This window comes from Gossypium hirsutum, chromosome A11 (genome assembly GCF_007990345.1).
Source record: "Gossypium hirsutum isolate 1008001.06 chromosome A11, Gossypium_hirsutum_v2.1, whole genome shotgun sequence".
NCBI classification, from domain to species: domain Eukaryota; kingdom Viridiplantae; phylum Streptophyta; class Magnoliopsida; order Malvales; family Malvaceae; genus Gossypium; species Gossypium hirsutum.
The window spans coordinates 112,116,764-112,138,546 of record NC_053434.1 but is presented as its reverse complement, the minus strand read 5'-3'; the positions used below and the strand labels follow the sequence as shown (position 1 = coordinate 112,138,546).

At 36.7% G+C, this 21,783-nt stretch overlaps 1 non-coding gene across 1 annotated transcript; it reads right to left on the bottom strand.

The window, feature by feature from the left end:
* Positions 1–17,559: 17,559 nt before the first annotated feature.
* On the bottom strand, positions 17,560–17,666 carry LOC121210433 (small nucleolar RNA R71). Its single transcript, XR_005905550.1, has one exon. It is a non-coding gene; the product is annotated as a small nucleolar RNA R71 (small nucleolar RNA).
* Between the last annotated feature and the right edge of the window lie 4,117 nt (positions 17,667–21,783).

Below are 21,783 nucleotides of genomic sequence, written 5' to 3'. Positions count from 1 at the left end.
AGCATTTTTGCTAGGTAGGAAATACTTAACCAAAAATCTCTCTGCTAATTCTTGCCATGTAGATATAGAACTTGGTGGCAATGAATTGAGCCATGCTCGTGCTCGATCTCGCAACGAGTATGGAAACAACTTTAACCTCAACCTCAATGCGTCTTCAGTCACAATGGCTATCTTGAATGAGCCACTTACCTCCATAAACAACCGAAGGTGGAGATGTGGATCTTCCGTGGGCATACCACTAAATTGACCCACCGATTGCAGCATTTCAAACATCACTGGTTTCAATTCAAATTGGATTGCCTCAATATCTGGCCTTCTATGTAACGCCCACGTACCTGATACCATCGCCAGAGTCGAGCACGAAGTGTTACTAAACTTAATTCATCAATTAAACAACTTAAACAACTTATTACCAACCATGCATGACAACCAAGCATATGCACATCACCAATATCAAACATAACATAAATAACTAGATTTATAAGTCAGAATCATTAGCTCACTAAAGACCAATATATTTGGCCAAATTATAATAACACATGTTATAAAATTAGGTCCCTATACATGCCACTCACTTGATAATTCTAGTATATGTGTTTATACTGTCAAGGTGTTGGCTTGATAGTGTGATGCTGCCTCCGACGGTCTCCAACCCTGAGCTAACCTGACAACACTAAAAGAAATGGAAATGAGGGGATATGCTTTATGCTTAGTAAGCTCACATGAAATAATAATAAGCAATTTACTAACATGCTTCCCACAATAAAACTAACTTATTTGTACATTTACACATGTTCTGGTTAAGTTATTTTCTTGAGTAATAGTCACTAAATCATTTATATTTAGAGCTAATAAACTCCAAATTAAAATCCGTAAATTTTCCCAAAAACTAGACTCATATATCTTGCCACCATAAAATTTTCAGAATTTTTGGTCTAGCCAATAAGTACATTTTATTATTCAAAATCTCCCCTGTTTTGCTGTTTAACAGCTTCGACCTTTCTTCACTAAAATTTATTTATCTCATAGTAAAAAACTCTGATGATGTTCTCGTTTGTTTTTATTAAACGTAGACTCATCCAAGATTCTAGGCATATAAATTATACCCCAAAATTATTTTTCTATAATTTTTAAAAAATTTTCCAAGTCAGAACAGGGGATCTCGAATTCATTTAGACACTGTCTCACAAGAATTCAAATATCACATAATATGAAATTCTTTTGCTTCCTCTGTTTGTTTTATGTGAAACTAGACTCAATAAAATTTATTTACATATTTTATTTGAAATTTAATTCAACTTCCACAATTTTTGGTAAATTTTCAAATTCATGCACTGCTGCTGCCCAACACTGTTTTACTACTAAAGTTCACTTTTGCACAATTTCACTTAATCCATTCCATTTTACCGAGGTTCGCTCAAATGTCGAGCATATTGCTCATAAATTTAAATAAACATATATTTGCACTTGTTCATCACATAATCACTTTCACATTTATTTTCACTTAATCGATTTCCCGTTGAACTCATCGGAATAATAACAGATACACAATTGCCTGTACATTTTCTCATTTCCACACTTGTAGCTAAAGCTATCTGGTACGCATAGTAGCCTGTACTTAGTACTACACATGCGACCAATTATCCGGTACACGTAGTAGCCTGCACTTAGTACTACACACGTGATCGAAGTTATCAGGTACGCATAGTAGCCTGCACTTAGTACTACACATGCGACCAACAATCTGGTACACGTAGTAGCCTGCACTTAGTACTACACACGTGACCTCACAATAGCTCATTTGTATCGTTTCTATTTCGAAGGTTCAATCGGGAAATTCCTCACTTTTCAACATTTTATTAAATTGTCCGTAATCAACTTAAATTCATAATTTACATCAAATAATCATTTGATAGGCAGCCACATTTCATATGATATCAAAATATATTGACATAAAAAGAATCGATAGATTATTTATATACAAACTTACTCGAAGTGTCGATCTCACTATCTATAGTACCAATTGTCCATTCATAGTATAATAAGACACAACTCAAATAGAAAATCAGCTTTTAAGAATTTACATAACATAAATCACATATTTCATATATCACTTGTCATGTATCATCATTTTCTTGCATTTCATGTAACATTCTTTCATGTCATATTTCCACATCATAAACACCATTCCATCAACTTTTCCAATATATTAAATCATACAATATATGCAATAATAGTAATAAATATAATTCAAACATAACATTGCATTATTATTATCATACAAACTTACCTCGATACAAAATATTAGCAATCGAGCCTATTCCTTGTAAACTTTGTTTTTCCCTCGATCACGACTCTCGTTTCTCTTGATCTATAATACCAAATTAATTTATTTAATACATACATTCATCAAAACAGCCTTTAATACAAACTTTGGTAAAATTATCATTTTGCCCCTAAACTTTTGCATAATTACACTTTTGCCCCTAGGCTCAGGAATTAAACTTCATCCCTTATTCTTATGTTTTATGACATGCTGATCATTTTTCCCTTCTATGACAACATCAAATTCTCACTCTAACATGCACTTATGTCTATTAGGTATTTTTACCGATTAAGCCCTTTTACTCGTTTTCACTTAAAACCGAGTAGCACAAGTTGTCTAACATAATTTAAAACCTCATATTCTATCATAAAACACCAAAATACACAAATTTCACCTATGGGTATTTTTCCAAATACTAACCCTATGTTGAATTATTGCCAGCATAAGCTTAATCAAGTTACTGGGATTCCAAAAACGTAAAGAACTTCAAAAACGGGGCTAGAATGGACTTACTATTGAGCTTCGAAAGCTTGAAACCCTAGCCATGGCTTCCCCCATGCTAATTTCGGCCTCCATATGGAGAAGATGACCATTTTGTATTATTTTTCCCATTTTATTTCATTTAATATACAAATGACCAAAATGCTCTTACTACTAAACTTTCAAAAAAATTCCATCCATGTACAATTTTTGTCCACAAACTTTAAAATGGTCTAATTACCATTTAAGGACCTTTGATTTAAAAACTCATAACAATTAAACACTTCTAACATGTAAAAACTCAAATTTTGCACTTTTTACAATTTAGTCCTTTTGACGAAATTGAGTGCCCAAACGTCGAAATTTTTGAACGAAATTTTCATGAAATCATTCCTTGAAATCGTAGAGCATAAAAATATAATAAAAATGAAATTTTCCTCGTTGAACTTGTGGTCCCGAAACCACTGTTCCGACTAAGCCTAAAATCAGGATGTTACATTCTAATTTCTGGATTTGACTCATTGAAAAGTGGCACAGCATATTGTCTGATGCATCGATCCCTATCATCAACAATGAGGATAGGATTTCGTTCATGTTCGGCTTTATTACCTTGGTCTTGATTTTGATTTCCAAGGTCCATCTCGTTTTGTCTCTGAGCTATTCGTTTACGTCTTCTTTGTCTAAAAGTTTGCTCAATTTCAGGGTCTACTGGGAGTAAATTGATAATCCGATCTATACTTATAAACTCCTGTAAAGAAAATTACAAGATTAAAAAAATAAGTTAGTACTGTTAGAAATAACCAAATTGAAAATAAATAATTTCACAAAAAATAACTATGGCAACAGTTGACAATCCCTGGCAACAGCGCCAAAAACTTGTAACTCTCGAGTTTGTGCAAGTGTACACAGTCATTATCAAGTAATAAGTAAGTATCGAGTTATCGTCTCCACAAGGATTGTATTTGTGCTAGTCACTTAATTTGTAAAAGTATATTAACAATTTGATAAATAAAAACAATATAATTGAAAAGTGAAAAATTAAGTATATGAAACTAAATGCAATGATCCCTAATGCAATTTATCCTAAGTATGCAAACTACATGAATGAGATAGATTTTAGCAGAATTAACATAATAAGCAACAATTTTAAAATAAATAAGCTAGGACAATTACTTTAGTTAAACTCAATTTATTATCAACATGTTTATCAATATTCGAAAAAACATTCCATGGCAACTCGATCTTTCATGAGTTTGGAAACCACGTTAGATCCTTTCGGAATCCTTTACTTAGTAAATTCGCATTTTACTGATCCTTATTTACAAAGGGTTTCTTAGTATTCGTGTGAGGTAACAGGGGCGTGTTAGGTTTGAAATAGTTTAATCACAAAAATCTAAAAACTATGCAGATAACAGAGCCTGGTTAGGGATGTTATGCAACCTGCAATTTAATCGGGTTAGGATTTAAATTGAGCATGCACATTTCAATTATACGTCCATTAGCCGTCGTTTGGTTAGGATCGCTCAGCTAATTCAAGTGCATTTCAATCACGTATGAATGAAATATAGACTTGATTTTAATTGAAAACATGATCGATTAAGGCACAAATATTATAAGCATGAATCACATAATTATTATTAAATCAAAGCAATCATCCTAGCTTAAATAAAATTAAGCTATCATTGTTGTAAACAAGAACAAAGAACACATAGCAAACATTCTTGAATTAAATTAAAGTAAGAAAGATTAAACCCAATTCAGAGTGGCTATCACCCAAGACTTTGACTGATGAGGGCTCATTCGTTCCTTCGCTTTGCTCCTTTGTTGATGGCTCTCCGAGGTAGCCGACCAAGGGTTCTTTAAGAGGCTAATTTGCTCAAAATCTTTATGCAAAGATTATGATAGGCGTGAGGGCTAAGAGAGTTGAGAGAGGAGAGAATGATGAATGGGTGAGGGATGAAAGAGGGATGAGGGATGATTGAAAAGGTGAGAAAGGGGCTATTATTTATAGGTGAGGCATGGGAGCTAGTTTGCTAAAAATAGGAGTGTCCATCTTTCAAAACTCCTTCCAGGGGTGTTCGGCCATGAATTGAGGCAATGTGGCTGATTTTACTTGATTCTTGGTCAATTTGAGTGCCACAACAACTCAGGCCTAAGACTCGGTCACCAGTAAATCTTCGGTCAAATCTCTGATTTCTTTAACTCTTCAAGGACCTTGTGTAATTAACTCAAAAGATGGTTTATGAACCTCCATATTCAACTGAATTTTGGGTTGACTTGGCCCTCCATTTGGACGGTTTTGTAATCAAATTAAAGCTCTCAGACCTATCCAAAAATAAATCAATAAGTTTAGAGGACCAAAGAATTACATTTTACCAACTTAATTAAATTAATTAAAACCCAAATTATTAATGAAATATTTTAAAATGAATTACTAAATATAATTTTCTATTTTATTATTCAATTTAATCATGCATGGCCCACTTTATGTCATAAAAATATAATATGCTCAATTTAATATAAAATAAGCCATTTTACGCATGAAAACTATATAATAAAGCATAAAATCACATTTTAATAATTTCTACGTCCTGTTTTCATATTTTCACATATTTCATTAATTTATTAAACAATTACTTGGTTTTAACAACAATTTTAAGTAAAAATGTGATAATTTATATAGAAAAATCCTATATATTTTTCAGTTTAAATACTGGCACACTCAATCTGACAAAACCGCAAGCCCAGAGACTCATCCCCTAACTGCTTATCCCGAATCTGATCAATCCAAGTCGGCTTAACTTGCAACTCGGCTAACAGGCCCCCATCATCAAACAGACTAAGACGAGTGAACATCACCCTCAAATCAGTCATCGCTCTATGACTTAAAGCATCAGCCACTATATTGGCCTTACTAGGATGATACTCTATCGTGCAGTCATAATCTTTTAGTAGCTCAATCCATCGGTGTTGTCTAAGATTCAACTCCTTCTGAGAAAGGAGGTACTTGAGGCTCTTGTGATCAGTGTAGATAATACACCTCTCCCTATACAAATAGTGTCTTCAGATTTTCAATGCAAAAACCACAGCAGCCAAATCGAGATCATGTGTCGGATAGTTCCCCTCATGTATCTTAAGTTGAATGGACACATAAGCCACAACTTTACCATATTGCATCAATACACATCCCAAACCGACATGCAACACATTACTATAGACCACAAACTCTTTGCCAGATTCAGGCTGCATCAAAATAAGAGCCTGAGTTAGAACAGACTTGAGCTTCTCGAAGCTCGATTGTTGCACATTAGTCCAAACAAAAGGAACCCCCGTACATAGAAGCTTAGTCAACGGTGCTGCAATTAGAGAGAATCCCTCAACAAACCACCGATAATAACCCGAAAGACCTAGAAAACTATGGATTTCAGATACGTTCTTAGGCTGTTTGTAATCAAGCACAACCTTAATCTTTCTAGGATCAACTCGAATCCTTTCAGTAGAAACTACGTGCCCAGAAAAGTTAACTCACACTTGCTTAACTTAGCGTAGAGTTGTTTCTCTTGGAGTATCTGAAGCACTAATCTAAGGTTTTCATCATGCTTATCCTCCATCTTAGAGTAAACTAAAATATCATCAATGAAGACCACGACAAACTTATCCAGATATGGTTGAAAGACTCAATTCATCAGATCCATGAATGCAACCAGAGCATTCGTCAGACCAAAAGGCATAACTAGGAACTTGTCCATAACGAGTCCTAAATGCAGTCTTATGAATATCCACCTCCTTAACTCTAAGTTGATGGAACCCGGAACGGAGATCAATTTTTGAAAACACAGAGGCCCCTCGGAACTGATCAAACAAATCATTGATCCTCAGAAGTGGATACTTGTCCTTCACGGTCAGTTTATTCAATTGTCGATAATCAATACACATCCTCATGGTCCCATCCTTTTTCTTAACAAGCAAAACCAGTGCCCTCCACGGAGACACACTAGGACGGATGAAACCACGATCCAAAAGTTCTTGAAGTTGAGCCTTAAACTCTGTAAGCTTTTTCGGTGCCATACGGTATGGAGCAATAAACACCGGAGCCGTACCTAGTAGAAGCTCAATGTCGAACTCAACTTCCCAATTCGGAGGTAAACCTGGTAACTCCTCAGGAAAGACATCTGGAAAATCCCTCACTGTTTTGATATCCCCGATAGAAGAGCCCTCAAGAATAGAAACACTGACATAAGCCAAATATGCCTCATACATTTTCCGAACCAGTTTTTTAGCCACAAGAGCGGAGATTACATTGGACAGATAATCTCAATGCTCACCGATCACAACCACTTCCTTATCATCCTCAGTCCTCAGAACGACCCTCCTAGTCGCACAATCCAAACAGACTTGGTGCTCAACCAACCAATCTATACCCAGAATCAAATCGAACTCCCCAAGCGGTAACTCCATCAGATTTGCCAGAAATACAGCCCCTAGCACCTCTAATGAAACATCCCTATAAAGTTTACTAACCCAAAAAAACTGCCCCAACGTGTACAGTCCAATGATCTCACTAGAACTGCTCTTAACAGTAATTCTTAGGTTTTCAGAAACAGAACTAGCTTCATAGGAGTGTGTAGAACCTATGTCTATCAGATTAGAATAAGGTACATCAAAAATAAAGAATGTATCGGTGATAACATTAGGAGCATCTCTATCCTATCGGTGTCAAGTAGCATAAACTAATGCAGGCTGTCTCGCCTCAGTCTGACTAGCACCTCTGCCTGGTGTTCTCTGTCCTCAGCCCACACTATTACCACCCAAGACCTCGATAGCTCCATACTAGCAGGCTTATTCTAATATGAATTAACAAACCAGCAGGCTCATTCTGATATGAATTAACAAACAATTTTATATAAGCCTACTCAATAAGGGTAAGGCTTGGATCAAAAATAAAAAAATTTACCAAAGATGAGACTTGAACCCCAGACCTCTCGTATACACCCAAAACACTTAACCACTGAAGTAGGTATACAGTTGTGTCAGATATTTACAGAAACAGAGATAAATTAATCAGGGCGCTACACTACTTGCAAACAGCAAGCTCAATTTCAAAAAGCTTTTTGATAAACATGTTAATTTGCATATTTTTTTGTGCTTAATTTGGTTTATTTTTTGGACTGAATCCTACTAAACAGGCTGAAAATGGCCAATTTGAAAGACAATCATTGAAATGGGGCCAAATAAAAAAGGTGGAGGAAGCCAAGAACACATCAAATATTTTGACTTTATAAAAGCCAAAAATAGGAAAATCTTATTTTATTTTAGTTATTTTATTTATTTTTTATTTTATATTAAATTAGTTTAGGCTAAATTTAGTAAACCCCATGTATCTAAATAGGGGCTTTATGTTCTGAGGAAATCACCCATTAATTTTGTATTCCTACTTCAATTTGGAATTGGATTATTCTCTCTTCTCTTTTCCTATTTCTATTTGAAATTGAATTATTTTCTTTTCTTTTTTTCAATTTGACGTGGGAATTTTGTCAATATTTCTTTGTTTTTTCTAAATACATTCATTTGCTTTCCAAGCCCTTTTTATCCCCTAATTTCTTCTATTATCACACAAATTCAATCACCTTCCACAACTTACAAGCATGAATAAATTCATGCTTCACTAAATTTTATCTTAGCCTTGGGCCGGTGTTCTTTCCGGTCAGGAATCGTGAGATACGAATTCGTGTTAAAAATCTGTCCAATAGATATTCATTTTTTCCTAAGTATTTAGATAGACCAATCATCCCTTAAAGTTAAATTCGATTTCAAGTCAAAGTGCATTTTGGGTTGGAGTCGTGTTTGCTTACAATTGGAGATTCGAGTCGGCCATGCTGTATTCGGATTTCCAAAAACAAATCAAGGAAGAAGTGATTGGGTTTAAATGACCCACGCGGTTGAGGCCTTAGATTCGAGTTGAGTTATTCAGAACGTAAAGCTACCGGAATCTTGGGTCAGGAACACGTGTATCTCAGCTAGATAATTCGTAAGGGTTGATTTGCAGGTCGTACTGGAACCACCTACAAGAGGAAGAATTGGTGGTTAGAATGTTCTTAACTGCTATAACCAGCTTATCATTTGGAGCAGAAGATTAATTTTCAAGGATCGATTCTTGATACGAAATTTACTGAGTCTAAGGCTAAGGCTTATTTTGTCTGTTTACACAAGTCTGAATTTATTTCCAGTTTACATTTATTTTCAATTGTACTCAATCGTTTATTTAAGCTAATTAGTTTATTTTACTTTCTTAAATATTCTCAAAATCCCCCGATTTAATTGTTTATTGTTTGGAGTTGTGGGCACGACTCTTGACACGATGCTTGACACGACGAATATTCTGTTCATAAGTGAACATAGAAGTTGATTATGCTATCCAATCCCTATGGACTCGACTCTACTACCACTCTTTACTACAATTTAGAGTTGTTTTTGTTAGAATTATTTTTGGTGGTTTCGATGCCTATCAAATATTGGTACCATTGCCGGGGATTAGAGATATTTTTCTAATTTCTTTTTGTTTTCCTTATGACCAGATCAGAGCCGAGAAGTTTAGAGTTTGAACCAAAAATTGAAAAATTGGCCCAACAATTGCGGAAAGAAGCCATTCAACGCTGTAAACAGCCAAATCCCAGATTCAAAATTATATCGTATATTGAATAAATTTTCTCGTTTGACTAACCAAACGAGATGGCTGAACAGACAATACGCCAACTCACTGCGGCACCAGATGAACAATAATCCTTATGCATAACTTATTCGATATGAAGAACGCCGTTCGAGTTAATATCGGGTTTGATCCATTTACTACCCACTTATAGTGGATTACAGAACAAAAATCTGTACACCCACATTAAAGAGTTCCATATGGTGTGCACAAGCATGAAGCCTCAGGGTGTAACCGAAGACCGAATCAAACTTCGTGCTTTTCCTTTCTCACTAGCCGATTCTGCTAAAGAGTGGCTATTTTATTTGCCTTCAGGATCTGGCAACACATGGTCTGACATGTCTCGTTTGTTTCTTGACAAGTTTTTCCCTGTAGCTCGAGCGGTCGAACTAAGGAGAGACATTATGGGAATTCGTCAAAGGGACGCTGATTCGCTCTACGATTATTGGAAGCGATACAAAAAATTGTCTGCAAGTCGCCCACAACATGGACTGACTGAACAATCACTTTTGCAGTATTTTTATGAGGGATTACTCTCGACGGAAATGAAGATGATAGATGCTGCAAGTAGGGGGCACTAGTTAATATGACACCTCAAAGAGCGAGAGAGTTGATTTCAACCATTGCTGCTAACTCTCAACAATTCCAATTGGCCACAGAACCCACGAGATGGGTTCATAGGTTAAGTTCTCTTTCTCTAGAAGATAAAATTGATAAGCTGACTAGCGTTGTTCAAAATTTTCTTACAGATAAAACGAGCCCAGCACGGTTGTGTGAAATTTATGCTAAGTCAGACCATCCGACGGACTCCTATCCGATTTTACATGAGGATTCGACAAAACAAGCGAATGCTGTCAGGAACTTTCCAGGAATGCCCCAAAGTGGTATGACCCCTACTCAAACTCGTATAATGTGGGGTGAAAAGATCACCTGAATCTCAGTTATGGGATGAATCTACGGTTCAATCAGCCTTACTAACAAAGGCCATCTCAGAATCTATAGTTACCACCCCCTAAGTCGTCTTTGGAAGCCATAGTGGAAAGGCTGGCCAATAGTACTGAGAAATTCCAACAAAAAAAACTGACATGCCTTTGTAGGAGTTGGACAAGCAAGTGAGCAAACTCGTGCTCACAATTAGTCGTTTGGAGTTTCAAGGTAAGCTGGCATCCCAAATTGAGCCAAACCCTCGACACAGTGCAAGTGCTATGACACTGAGAAGTGGGAAGGTTTTGGAGCCCAAACTTGACACGAGTCGCGCCCACGACTCTAGTCAAGATAGAAAGAAACTTGACATGGAGGGTCCAGCAGAGTCAACACCTCAAAAATCATTTGCAGTACCACCTCCGTTTCTCGGAAGACTTTTCCAAGGCAAGGAGGAGCGAGACGAGAAGGAGATCCTCGACACCTTCCAAAAGGTGAAAATCAACATACCTCTTCTCGATGCGATTAAGAAAATCCCACGATACGTAAAATTCCTAAAAGAGTTATGCACGAGTAAAAGAAACTTCTAGGCAATGAAAAGGTAAGTGTCAGAGAAAATGTCTCTGCCGTTCTACAACGAAAAATATCGCCCAAACGTAAGGACCAAGGTATGTTTTTCATATCTTGTAAAATAGGTAGTGTCGGTATTAAAAAAGCAATATGTGACTTAGGCTCATCAATTAATGTTATACATTTTTCAATTTATAAACTACTTAACGTGGGCCTTTTAAAGGAAACATGTGTGATTATCCAGCTTGCAGATAGATCTATGGTGCATCCAGAGGGAGTATTGGAGGACATTCTTGTAAAGGTAAACGAGCTAATATTTCCTGTATATTTCTACATTATCAACATGGAGGATGATAATTCGGCTAATTCATCTGACATACTTCTCGGGAGGCCATTTTTGAGTACTGCTCAAACAAACATTGATGTACAAAGTGGGATACTCACTATGGAGTTCTATGGGGAGGTGGTGAAATTCCATGTCTATGAGGCCATGAACTGTCCTAGCCTGATTTCTAATGTTTTTAACGTTGATATAATTGATCATTTAATTGAGTTACATTTAGAATATCATGACGAGGGTGAATTACGAACTGTTCTATGCAGAAGACTAGACTTTGATGCCATTAAAGAACTAGAGGAATGGATAAACTTTGAGTATTCTGTTCACGAAACAGTGACTCATATAGAGGTGCCACAATAATGGAGAAACCCAGGTAAATTTCTTGAATTAACTCCTTCATAGACTAAGCTTGTACCATCTGTTCTACAGCTCCAGAGTTGGAACTTAAACCTATTCCAGGCCACTTGAAGTATTCTTTTCTCGGTAAAGGAAATACCTTACCAGTAATAATCTCAAGTAAAATCTCGAGGGTAGAAGAGGAAAACTTGGTACGAGTTCTTAGGGACTATAAAGAGGTAATTAGATGGACGATGGCTGACATTAAGGGGTTGAGCCCCTCAACTTGCATGCACAAAATTCAGGTTGTCGATAATGCTGTCCCCAAAAGGGAGGGTCAAAGGCGTCTCAATCCGCCTATGACGGAAGTGGTGAGAAAAGAGGTCCAAAAGCTACTTGATGTCGGGATGATCTATCCCATATATGACAGTAATTAGGTTAGCCCAGTCTACATAGTACCGAAAAAGATCGGCGTAACTGTAATTGAGAATTCGGTAGGTGAGATGGTTCCTAGTCGAGTCCAAAATGGGTGGAGAGTCTGCATCGATTACAGGAAGTTGAATTCCTTAACTCGGAAAGATTACTTTCCATTTCCTTTTATTGACCAGATGTTAGAACGTTTAACTGGAAAGTCTCATTATTGTTGACTGGATGGTTACTCAGGTTTTTTTCCAGATCCCAGTGGCACCGGAGGATCAAGAAAAGAAGACATTTACGTGCCCATTTGGTACATTCACTTACAGACAGATGTCGTTCGGACTTTGTAACGCACCAGCTACATTTCAGAGGTGTATGGTAAGTATATTTTTTGACTACATCAAGATAATAATTGAGGTATTCATGGATGACTTTACTGTATATGGTGAGTCCTTCGATATATGTTTGTCAAATCTTGTAAAAATTTTGTAAAGATGCTTAGAATTTAATCTTGTTCTAAATTATGAGAAATGTCATTTTATGATAGACAAGGGATTAGTTCTAGGTCATAGCAAAAATTAACATCATAAACTCACTACCATACCCCACAACTATGAGGGAGATTCGTTCTTTCCTTGGTCATGCAAGTTTCTATAGGTGGTTCATTAAGGACTTTTCAAAAATTGCACAACAGCTTTGCAATCTCTTACGGAAGGACAAGGAATTATCCTTTCGAAATAATGTGTGGTGTTAGTGACCATAGCGTAGGAGCAGTCCTTGGACAAAGAATCGAGAAAGAACCGTACGTCATCTCCTATACTTCTAAAACTTGGATCCTGCCCAAAGCAATTATTCAACCACTGAAAAAGAGTTTCTAGCTGTAGTCTTTGCCTTAGAAATTTTCCGTTCGTATATATTAGTAACTAAGATTGTAGTTTTTTCTGATCATGCAGCTCTTAAACATCTGATCGGGAAGAAGGAAGCAAAACCGAGACTTATAAGGTGGATACTACTTTTGCAAGAGTTCGATATCGAAATAAAGGATAAAAAAGGACATGAAAATTTGATAGCTGGCCATCTGAGCTGAATTCCTTTATCAAATGATGTAATACCACTTAAAGATCATTTTTCGGATGAAAGCTTCCTTGCTGCTCAGACGATTTTTCCTTGGTATGCAGACATAGTAAATTACCTTGCTACAGGAATAGTTCCTTCTAACTTATCGCAATTTGAAAAAGATAAGATCAAACGTGAGTCACGATATTATATCTGGGATGACCCCTACCTTTGGAAATACTGTTCCGACCTGGTAATTTGAAGATGCATCACAGAGACTGAGTTAAAATTGATTCTATCTTTTTGTTATTCTTATACATGTGGTAGACATTTTGGCCCTAAACGGACTGCACATAAAGGACATGAATATGGACTATATTGGCCACATATCTTTTGAGATACATATTTGATTTGTAAAACATGAGAAAAGTGTCAAAGGGTAAGAAACTTGAGCCGAAAAAATGAAATGCCTCTAACCCCTTTATGTGTTTGTGAAATATTTTATATATGGGACATATATTTTACGGGACCTTTTGTCTTGTCTTAGGGTAACATCTATATTCTTCTTGCAGTTGATTATGTGTTGAAGTGGGTGGAAGCAAAAGTCACTCGTCATGCTGACGCCAAAACAATAGTCAATTTTCTAAAGAGTTAGATTTTTTCCAGGTTTGGCACACCGCGACTATTGATTAGCTATCGTGGAACGCACTTCTGCAATAAGGTAATCGACACACTCTTGAAGAAATATGGGGTAGTGCAACGGGTTGTTACGACTTATTACCCTTAGTCAAATGATTAAGTGGATGTGTCAAATCGAGAAATCAAGATGATTTTGGAGAAGATCGTTAAGCCCGATAGAAAAGATTGGAGTTTACGACTTAACGATGAACTATGGGCGTACCGATAGCTTATAAATGACCCATAGGTATGTCTCCTTATCAACTAATTTTTGATAAACCGTGCCATCTCCCTATTGAGCTAAAACATAAGGCATTTTGGGCGGTCAAGCAATGCAACTTGGAGTTGGAAGTAGCAAGTAAACATCGTAAGTTACATATCCAGAAACTCAAGGAAATTCAACGAGAAGCATATGAGAGTGCCCAATTTTATAAAGATAAGCTCAAAGCATATCATGACCAAAAGATAACACGTAAACAATTTATGGTAGGACAAAAAGCATTACTTTATGACCCTACATCAAGAATTTTTGCAGGTAAACTTCGGACTAAGTGGTTAGGGCCTTTCGTTGTTACTCACATATTTTCATATGGTGCAGTCAAGGTTAAAAGCGAGGAATCCGGAAAAATTTTTAAGGTCAACGGACAGCGGTTAAAGCCTTTCTACAAGAATTTTCAAGTCTACGTGGTTGAGGAGTTAGCCCTTGAAGAGCTGGATAACAAATTTCCAGGTTGTCGAGCTAACAACGTTAAACAAAAGTGTTTTTTGGGAGGCAACCCAAATTTATTTTCATTTATTTAATTCTAATTTTAAGTAAGATTTAGGATGTAAATAAATAAATTTTTAATTCAATTAATTTGATGTTTTTGGGAATGTAATGGAGGATATGAATTTTCTTGGATAATGATGGTGGCGTAGGCACGACTTGCTAATTTGGTAACAGTTATCTACTTACCAAAAAAAAACCCAAATTACCTAACCTTCATGAAATCCCAAAAACCAAATCCAAACACCCATCCACTAAATTCCTACCCCAAACCCACTTGCGCACATACCAAAATACCCAAAACCCAAGTCCAATAAACACCCACCACCTCATTTAATCCAAATACCAAATTACCCATCAAAGCCCACATCCAACACCCATCCATCCACCTAATCAATCCTAAATTAACTCATCTATCCCATAACCAAAATAAACCCAATACCAATAACCCAACCTAATTAACTTACCTACCCAAACAAACCAAATTACCCACAAATAACCCATACCCCATACCCAAATAAACTCATTACCCAATGACCCAACAAAAAAATAATAAACAAAAATAAAAATTTAAACACCCAAATCCCTAACTTCCCAACACTTTTTCTCCATCTTCTTCAAAAACAAAAAGAAAACCTTAACCCCTAAACCACCCCACGCCACTGCCGTAGCCCATCACCGACTTCAAGCTGTTGCAAGCCCATCGCCACCCCACGCCGCCGTCATCGAACAAAAACCCACCCCTATTTTCTTTTCTCTTCCTTTTTCCCTCCTTCCACACTGTTGCCACCTTCTCCACCACCGCGCCACTGTCGAACAGAGACCCTACCCCCGCGTCGCACTGTCGTCGCCCTTCATTACCCCCACTCGTGCACCACTACGCATCCCCTCCCTGATAAACCGTAATTTATACATATTTCTATCCCATGCTTAACACATTTTATGGATGATTTTTCCTTAGATTTGGTGAATTCGATGCTCCTAATTCCTTAATTTCATGTTTTATACTTAGGTGAGCATAGGAGAGTGAAAGGAATGAGAAACGGGCCAAAAACGGAGAAAAAGGGCCAACGTACGAAATCAACACTGCCTGGACTTCATCACACGGGCAGACCACACGGCCGTGTCAATTTGGAAGAATAGAAGCACGACTCACACGGGTAGACCACATGCCCATACCTATTTAACAGGCTTGACCACGGCCTGAAGTAATCGCACACAAGCGTGTCCCTGTCGAGCCCAAGTAGAGTCCTATTTGGAAAATGCCACTTTTGAGGGCTCTTAGGCATTCCAAAGCCTACAAATACACCCTGAAGGAGGAGGAAAAGAGGGGACACAGAGTAGGAAGGAAAGAATTACTCAAGAGAAGCCGATTGATCCATCTCAAAAGCCAGATTCATCATCAAGACTAGAGATCTCCCTTCAAACTCCTTCAAGAGTTTTGGGTTTTCTTATGTTTTGTTATTTTTATTCTTTTGAGATGTTTTCTTTCATTAGTATGAACTAAAACCCCTAAATACCTAAGGGGAATGAAACTTAAGACGGATCTTGTTATTATTATCTAAATTGTTGATAAATATTTGACTTGTTCTTAATTATGTGTTATTAATTCTTGTTTTGATATTCCAGGATACTGATTCAAGTTAAGCTCTTATTCAGAGGAGGAATAGACCCTGTCTAAGAGTAAATTTTTCATAATTAAGCGGAGATGGTTGCATGCCTAGAGATAGGGTGACAAGATTTTGCCGGATTAGGGTGAAACTTAATAAGGGGATCCATGGATCGAGTTAATGCAACCCTAGGGCGTTAATTAGAAAGAGATTTCAATTATTCAATCTAGGGTTAGACGTTGTTAGTCTCAAGAGAGATAATAATATAACTTAAGGATTTCTACGGAATAAGTTGAATGAATAAATCGTCCGATTCAGAGTTAAATAACAAGTGAGGTCTAGGTGGATTTGTCCTTAGGTATTATCTCAATCAAATCGAATTTTCCCCAAAAGTATTTTCCAAAGTTTTTCCTTCTGTGCATTCTTAGTTAATAATTAGTTTAGACAACCAAACCTCTTAAATTTTAGGCTAGATAATAAAAAGGACGTAAATACTAGTACTCGTAGTTCCTTTGGGTTTGACAATCTGGTCTTGCTGAACTATACTACTGTTCGATAGGTATACTTTCCTTAATCGTGATAATAAGTTAGTCTCAAGAACGTTTCATTTATAAATCTTTAAAACCTGTTACGAATATCACACAGCAAGTTTTTGGCGCCGTTGTCGGGGAACTAAGATATTAGGAACACTCGATTTTTATTACTTTAGCCATTTTACTTTTATTGCAATTTAAAATTTTCTTTTCTAATTCTCCATTTATTTTCTTCTGACAGGTTTTTCTAGTTACGACCAGGAGAAACCCGTCAGGACCATTACTTTTTGATAATGAGATCGATCACACAGTTTGCAGAAACCAAAGAGAAATGAGGCGAAGCATACGTTACACAGAAAAGCAAGAGGAAGATACTTCAACCACCACCGAGGAGATGATTGAAAACCAAGAAAATCCACTACCTCCTGTGATTGCTGTTAATCAGAATCCTACTCTGCACACTATGTATGATTATGCTAAACCTAATTTAATGGGAATTAGTCAAGTATAGTTAGACCTGCTATTGCTGCAAATAATTTTGAACTAAAACCTAACACAATTCAAATGATACAATAGTTTGTTCAGTTTGATGGTTTGCAGGACGAGGATCCCAACGCTCTTGGCAAATTTCCTAGAATTTTGTGATACCTTTAAAATTAATGGCATTTCTAATGACACCATTCTCCTTCAGTTATTCCCTTTTTTAGTGAGAAACAAAGCTAAACAGTGGTTGAATTCGTTACCGCGGAGGTCAATCACTACTTGGTAACAAATGACCGAAAAGTTCTTATTAAAATATTTTCCACCGGCTAAAACGGCTAAATTACGTAATGATATCTCTTCTTTTGTGCAGATGGATTTAGAAATATTCTATGATGCATAGGAGAGTTATAAGGACCTTTTGCGAAGATGCCCTCACCATGGGTTACCATTCTGGCTACAGGTTCAAACTTTTCTTAATAGCCTGAATCCTTCGACTTAACAAATGGTTGACGCAGCTGTTGGTGGAACCATCAATAATAAAACACCTGAAGATGCCTATGAATTTATAGAGGAGATGTCACCAAATAACTATTAGTGGCAAATCATGAGGACAAAGCTGACGAAAACAGCTGGTGTTTACAACGTCGATTCGGTCACCATGCTCTCTAATCAAGTAGAACTCTTGAATAGGAAAATTGATAGTTTTTTTAGTTCTTCACAGGTTCACCCAGTAATGCAGTTGCCGGTGGAACATTAAACAACAAAACACTTAAAGAGGCTTACGAATTTATTGAAGAGATGTCACTGAATAACTATCAATGGCAAGTCATGAGAACAAAGCCGACAAAAGAAGCTGGTGTTTTCAACCTCGACGAGGTACTATGCTATCAAACCAGGTAGAACTTTTAAATAAAAAGATTGATGGTTTATATGGTTCTACTTAGGTACATCTAGTGATAAGGTGTGATTCAAATGGAGGAATGCACAACCCAGATTATCCACCCTTCAACCCTGGCAACGAGGGGGAACAAGTCCAATATATGGGTAATAATAATTCTAGACCTCAAAATAACCCATATAGTAACACTTATAATGTAGGTTGGAGGAACCATTCCAACTTCTCATGGGGTGGCCAGGGAAATCAAAGGCCACAACCTCCCTCAGGTTTTCAACAACCACGTTACCAGCAGGAAAAGAAGCCGAACGTTGAAGATATGCTAACGAAATTTATCTCAGTGTTAGAAAATCATTTTCAAAATACCGAGACAGCACTTAAGAATCAACAAGCATCGATCCAAGGGCTAGAAACTCAGATAGGCCAGCTTGCTAAATTGATTTCTGAACAACCACAAGGTAATTTGCCGAGTAATACTAAAACTAACCCAAGGGAGCAGCTTAATGCGATTAACGTTCAAGATGAGGAAGGGTTAGTGGAACCTGAACCTAAATTGATACAAGGACTTATGGTAAGTAAAGGTAAAAGAGAGATGGACTGCAGTAAGTAAAAATTGGTAAGTAGGGAATACAAACCTTGTGTGCCATACCCCAGAGCAACAAGGAAAGACCACACAGACGAACAACTTGGTGAATTCCTTAAATTATTAAAGAAATTACATATTAACTTACCATTTATTGAAGCTTTTTCATAGATGCCACACGTAATTAAATTTTTAAAGAAGCTTTTAGCAAATAAGTGGAAGTTGGATGAGGTGTCGCATGTAGAGTTGAATGCAGTTTGCTCAGCCATTCTATTGAATAAGCTACATAACAAGTTGAAAGATCCAAGGAGTTTTACAATTTCTTGTTTAATTTGTATTTTAAACATTAACAATGATTTGGCTAATTTAGGGGCTAGTATTAATGTCATGTCCTATAAAATGTTTAAACAACTAGGTCTTAGGAAACCTAAACAAACTAGGATGAGCATTCAATTGGCAGATAAAACAATTAGATTTCCTAGGGGTATTATTGAAGATGTACTTGTTAAAATTGACAAATTTATATTCCCAATTGATTTGGTGCCTTTAATTTTAGGATGACCCTTTTTAGCAACTACTAGAACTATCATTGATGTTGGTACAGGTGAACTCACACTTCGCGTGGGTGATGAAACAATCACTCTTCAAGCTCGTAATTCGAGTAACACATCTAATATTGAAGGTGGTTGTATAAATTATGCTACTAATACTGATCATGTGGTGCAACCTTCTTTTCAGGAAACACGTTTGAAAAGCATAAATGAGCCATGTTCAAGTAACAACAAAGGACCCATCTATGAAGAACGAAGGCTACAAATCGAGGAACTAGATGAATGGCGTACACAGAACTGAGAACACATGATAAACCGAAACCACGCCATGACGGACTTAAGGTTTTATCAAATCAACTTAAGGTTGGAGACAAAGTACTATTAGATGCGGCAGACCCTCACATTACCACTTCTGAATCCAATGGAGCAATCCCTTTTACGATACTTAACATTTTCCCATACGGTACAGTCGAAGTAGCTCATTCCAAATTCAGAACTTTTAAGGTAAACAGTTCTCATCTAAAACCTTATTTTGATAAGATTGATAGCAAGAATGAGGAGTGTCAACTCCTTAAACCACCATGACTATGCGAAATCGAGATAAGTCGAGCTTAAACTATAAATAAGTGCTTCTCGAGAGGCAACCCGAGCACTAACAGTGTTGATTTCTTTAAATTTTAGTTTTTAACATCTAAATCATTAACTGAGTCCTTGAACAGAGGTTTTCCAAATCCATACGGCCAGGCACACGTGTGTACCTTAGGTCGCGCTCATACCACGGGCGGCGACACGACCGTGCGATACGGTCGTATGAGAATAGAGCAAATTTTTTCCCAAAACACGGGATTCGATACACTGCCACTGTCGTGCGACATGGCTGTGGGCAATCCTGTCAAATCAACACGGGCGTGCGACACGCCCATGCCTATAAATAGTGGTTGAAACTAAGAAATTAACACGGGCGTGCAACACGCCCGTGCCCACCACCCGTGGTCGAAACTGTCAAAATAACACAGGCATACGCATATAGACACGGGCGTGGGAGAAGCGAACGAAGCAGCACACGGCCGTGTGCACCAACACGCCCAAAGAATACAGGCGTGGCTCGAATTCTAGACGCACCCAAAATTGAAAACCACGAAACACAAGGGCTGAAATAAGGGCACATGGGCGTGCCCCACAGCCGTGTGCCCCAATATCTTTATAAACCCCTACTATTCATCTTTTATTTATTTTTATTTTTATCTTTATTTATCTTTTTAAATTACTTTTTATCCTATTTCTCTTTAATACTATTTTTACTTCATCTTTAGGTTTTAAAATTTATATTAAGCAATTTATGTTTTCGGCCATTTCGTTAAGAGTTATCACAGTTATTACTTAGGAATTTGCAACTCCACTGGAAAAGGTCCTCCACGACTACCATGCCCTGCTCGACCACGACCATAGTTATCATTAGTTATAATATTCTTTTGGCACAACACTTGTGGACTAACAACCTCTACCACCACCGGAGTATCCTCCTCCAAATCTCAGTCTTGCCTTAGCCGATTACTTTCCATGACTCTAATTCAAGGATTCCTTTAACATTCAGGAAGTTTCACTTCTCTCCCTATCTTATAATCTTATATCTATATTTTTCAGTAAATCTATCTTTATACATTGAGGACAATATGCATTTTAATTGTGGGGGGGTTATTTATATCATTATCTAAAAAATCCCTGAATAGTGTCTTATTCTCACGTGGCTCACTCATATCACTATTAGAATGAATTTTCATTAATTTATGATTTTATTGATATGTCTTGAATTAAAACATAGGCATTTATGCATTGATTGTTTAAACTTTAAGAAATTAGAGAACCAAACATGATAAGTTGATTTTTGAGAATTAAAATTTTTTATAGGTTATTTACCCAAGTTTAGGTATTATCTTGAAGTTGAAATTCACAGGATTAACATCAAAAAGCCATAATTTTTGTGAGATCTTGAGCCTTTAGAGCATATATTATTTCTTTCATGCTCACTTTTATTGTTGCTATGAGTGCGCCAATATTGATTTGTTATTCTAGAACTTGCTTCGATTATGCATGTCCAGACCACACCATTGATTTGATATGTCGAGATGATAAAGGCACTTAGGTTTAACCCACTCACTCCATAAAAGTCTACCTTCATAATTAATCCTTAGTGAACGCTTTTGAGCCTAACAAGTCATTCATTGATTTACCCTCAATATTAACCCATAACCCATTATTGTTGAAATCCCCTCAATTAATTTGATCCCTATTTTTGTCAAGATTTGATTTGAATAAATTGCTTAGCTATGTTTTATTTTTGATAGTTAGAAAAGTTCTATGTTACTTGATTTGTTCTTAAAAAAATGGAAGTTGATGCAATTGAGATTTGTCGTCTAGTATATTACGAAATTATGTAATGCTTGGATTAAAACGATGTTATCCATGAAGAAAAGCTCAATTCTAGAATCATCTAATTAGGAATGTAATTTGTCAGTTTTAGTATTTTTCTAG